Below are 4,912 nucleotides of genomic sequence, written 5' to 3'. Positions count from 1 at the left end.
GTGATTGTCATATGTCCACGGACCACCCTTCAATACCTCCTCCATATCAAGTTTGTGAAAGAATTGGAACAAGAATAGCCCTGGTTGCGCTTCCTTCACCGCCACCCTCTTCACCGGTCGCCACACTTCAGACATCCGTATTTCCATCTCCTTAAGTCGAACAAGACGGTTGACAAGAAAACGGCCTACCAGACATAAGCGAGGATCATGCTCAAAACTCTCTTCCTCCTCAATGTCGAAACATAATCCTTCATCATCACTTAGTGATAAGTCTTCCAAACTCACCTCTGTCATCGTACCCACGCTAGAAAGAAAACTAGCACCGCAAACTCTTACAAGAGGAGAAACACAAAAACTCTCACAACGTCGGAGAGAAAACCTTCAACACTCTGAAACCCTTGCCGAGTGATTGAGAAGAGTGAAAAGCAGTATCACAAACCACACTTGTATGAATCGTAGTTTAGCGTTCTGTTGAAATAGCAGTATCGCATAAGACCCTTATTTTTTATAGTAATCGCAAATAGCTTTCTGTTTCAGACATAAATAGCGTTTTGCTTCAATCGCAAATTAAGGAATCAATTTTAACAAAAGAATGAATTAGAGAGAGAATCAGTTGATTTGTTGTTTGATTCTGCAACAGAGTCCATCGTTTGATTTCTAAGGAAACTTCAAAGAATTAATGAATCGGATAAATTGTCAACGCAGGGCGTGTTTCCAGAATCGCTTTATCGCAGATCATGTTTTCCTGAATCGCATATCGCGTTAGCTTTTGTTAATCGCAGATGGCATTTTTGTGTATTCATAACCTTAAAAGCTTAAAAGTTTATATTTTCAATACAATATTTATTATTTCATTCTATTTTAAGATCTTTATATTGTGCCCTCTTAAGGGCACAAGTTAACATTTCCCTTAAAAAAAATTCATATTTTCAAAAATTTGTATTTCATGCATACAACATACTCAAATATTTCATAAAACTTTGTTTTCCATGTTCTTTGTTTTTCACACTATTTTGTATAACTAACATGAAAAAACTAACAAGAGATGGACGATCCCAGCGGCGACGAGGAACGATGGGTTAGGTGTGACTGACGGCTAGTGTTTTTTTAAGTAGAAAAGAAATAGAGTGTGAGTGATGAGATGAGATGATGATGGAAGAAAGATAATGAATTAAGAAGTATTTTATGTTGGACTTTAATTTTGAGCTTAGTCATAAGTATGTGAGTGAGGTTAGCATTGATTCGATCCATCGGTTCTTTGGATCTCAAAATAAAAAACCGAGAACCGAACCAAACTAGATCGGTTTATGTTGGTTCGGTTCGGTTTTGAACCAAATCAGACAAGGTCATGTACTTTTTCGGTTTGGATTTTCGGTTTCATTGATTTTGTCCGAACCACTTACACCTCTATCTCTAACTATTTTCCTTCTTTAATGTTGGACTATGGGAATGAGTCTCATTATATTGGGATCAATGACGTAAAAAGGCTTACCTTTAGGAGAGATATTATGATATTGTAATAAGGCTTACCACTTACACCTCTATCTCTTACATTTCTACCAACATGAAAATAACAAAGTATTGCACTAGTTTCAGGGAGAACAGTTGATACGACATTCATCAAAGTCGTATCTCTGTCAGTCACAACCACCTTAGGCATATTGTAACACCCTTGAACCCCACCATTAATATTTAATATAAATACAACAAATAAATCATATCATGCTCAAGGTGCCATGTCATTAAACTCCAAAACACGCATATAATATTTTTCATCAAAGTTATGTAACGGAATAAATAACATCTCCAAAATCGTATCAATATCTCAACAACATAATTCAAATCTCAGATATGTCAAAATAAAATAACAAAGTCTCCATAAATTCCAACATGGTATATAAACAGAACAAATCCAAAAAGGTCATAATCAGAGCCTTAATTTATACTCCAAAAAGCAAGGAAAAGATGAGGCCTCAAGATACTCCTCGATACTCACACCGTCTCAAGCATCCTGGACCTGCACATCTCCACTATTTTACAATGGCGAGACGGTTAACCAAACAACTACTGAAGGATAAGTTTGCGTTCAACATTAACAAACTACGAATTCAAGTATAGTATATTAGGATTTCAAATATCAAAAAATGCATACTTTCATAAATCAACAACATTAATCATACAAGAGTTTCTTACATCAATCTCGATTTCCCTTAATCATCAAATTTCATCAACATCATCATTAGAAAATATAACCATATATTCATCATCACTTATTGCCGCATAAGCATATAATTCATATCGACTACATAATTCACCAAAATAGTCATTATCAAAAGAAATAACCAAGATGTTCTTACATCATTCTCACCATCACCACAAATGTACAAGTATCACCAAAACAAACATATTCATGTATACATCTTCACAGACATTCACATAATCAAGGATGAGACATTTCACATAGACTCGTATGCATGCAATGTTCTAGACACGTCTCTATATACATGCAGTACCATTTTCAAATGTTAGAGATATTTTACCGATTGATCCTATCTCCACTTGGACATTGAAATATTCTAAATCTCCACTTGGATATTGAGAAATTCTAAATCTCCACTTGGATGTTGAGAAATCCTACACCAAAACTCATGAATGCATGAACATATGACTGACCAAATACATACATTCATACAAGATATCACCATCATAACTTCACCAATTTATATACATATACACACCATCATGAATTTATTATCCACAATAAATAATCTTCACCAAAATCATCATTAAGCACTTATCACATCAAGAAACAACAATCATTCATTTAACACAATTTGCATTTAAAGACGATTAAGCATTTTCACTAAGTTAACCAATCAAACATATGCATATCAATCACTAATTCAATCATAATCCATCATGTTATCATGAACATACAGTCATTTGCAAGCTATCATGCCTTAAATCATCATTTTGCCAAAGTTCGTCTATTTTCTCAAAGTTCGTCCATTTTTCACATTTCATAAAAATTCAAGTTTCACAGTCATAAATATCGTCACCAAACCTACATGCTTCTTTTACATTTATAATCACAATAATTAAATCATAACAACATTTCATTTGAGAAAAATCTTACTTCGATTCCATTCCAAATTCATGTTCATATATATTCAAAGTTCGTCTCAATTCAACGAAACTTAATCAATTTCAAGCAAACGTGGTTACATGAACTCAATTCATCAAAACAACACCAAAACAACACATAGGGGACACTCAGGGATGTCCGGAAACATCCCCAATAGATCAAAATGTGCACCCTGTTCCTGGGAGCACAGAATTTTGGGTTCCTTCTCAGGAAACCTTCCCAAAACCTCCCTAAAACCCCATTTTTGATCTCATTTGTCCCAAAATCGTTTTACAAACTTCATCCAATGTTAACATAGTTTAAAAGAACATTCAAAACATTTAAAAACACGAATCAATCTTTAAATTCATGAATTCTTCAACAATTTTCCAAAATTCACAATCCCACAATTTCATCCAAAACTCACTTTTAACACAATCACTTGCATAGATTTCAACATACAAATGTACCCAATCAGATAACAAGCATCAAGAACATAATTTGAACAAAATCATCAACAATATCATGATTCTCACTCATTTAAGCTAAAACTTAAAAAATAACTTATTCTATAATCTCATACATGAACTTAAGCACATAAACAACTTAATTTCACAAAGTTCAGCATATCCATAATCAACATAATCAAATAGTACGAAAATCACTTAATCGTAACTTTAATTTTATGAAAATCACTTAATCAAACATAACCCATAAGTACTCTATCACTCATAATCATTTAATGGTAAATATAAATTTTTCCTCTTACCTTAACCTTCCAAAGCTACTTTAATCTTCACTCTATTCTCCCTCTGAAGCTTTCCCCCGAGCTAGATCTCCCTTTCTCTTGAATTCTCCACTTCTACCTCTTTCTCTCTGTTTCTCTCTCTCTCTCTGCCTCTTTTCTCAAAATGAATAAATGAGCTCTCTTGACCTAATTTCACAAAGACTATTCTCTTATATACTCTTGGACTTGGTCACACTCACTAATGGACTTAGTAACTTTCTACCACTCATGAAATGTTACTGCACAATTACCTCATTAAAACATTCACTATTACTCATACACCACTATTCTATTAATTACCTCAAGTTACTACTATTCTCATAAAATAACTCTCCATACCCAAAAGTACTAAAATACCCTTAATATCTCTAAAAACCAAATAACCAACAAGAATAACACACCAACCAATTAAATAATAAATCAAGCAATTAAATAAATAAAATCCTAAAATCGGGTCGTTACACATATCACTCTTAGAGTAAGAAGTTGAAGCAACATATGTAACAACCAAGTAAAGTTTTCCTCCTTCTCAGCTGTTAGAAATCCAAAAGCAACCGAATATTTCATATCGATTGAGGTGACAACAACTATCTCAAACAATGGCATCATGTACAAGTTAGTTTTATAGGTGGAGTCCATGATCAAAACTTTCGGGAAATTGTTAAACAACTTAACCGATTTTGGATGAGCCCAAAATATGTCCTGAATAGTAGCACTCTCACATTGTGTTCTTGTGAAATAAATATATTTGTAATCTTCGAACTTTGACACTAGAAACTACATCCCCGTCTTGTCATGACGTTCATTGTATACTTTCTTTACATTTGTCAAGCACTCTTGTCTTTTTCCCTTAAATATCGTCAAAATATTTTTTGGTTGCACCAAACTCTTGGTCAAGTTATGTAGAATCTTTTTGTCATCTTCCCTTAATCTTTCCTCAAGCATGTGCTCTTCTAAATTTGGTACCATCTCATGGTTGTGAATTCCATTAAGAATAGCCA

General features: G+C 33.7%; 1 long non-coding RNA gene across 1 annotated transcript; it reads right to left on the bottom strand.

The window, feature by feature from the left end:
• Positions 1 to 1,720: 1,720 nt before the first annotated feature.
• On the bottom strand, positions 1,721 to 4,008 carry LOC146904352 (uncharacterized). Its single transcript, XR_015020726.1, has 2 exons — positions 3,894 to 4,008; positions 1,721 to 2,030 (listed from the first exon to the last, which is right to left on the bottom strand). It is a non-coding gene; the product is annotated as an uncharacterized LOC146904352 (long non-coding RNA).
• Between the last annotated feature and the right edge of the window lie 904 nt (positions 4,009 to 4,912).

This window comes from Medicago sativa, chromosome 7 (assembly GCF_051527215.1).
Source record: "Medicago sativa cultivar Bolivia chromosome 7, Bolivia_mono, whole genome shotgun sequence".
Lineage (NCBI taxonomy): Eukaryota > Viridiplantae > Streptophyta > Magnoliopsida > Fabales > Fabaceae > Medicago > Medicago sativa.
This window is presented reverse-complemented; position numbering and strand designations above follow the sequence as displayed.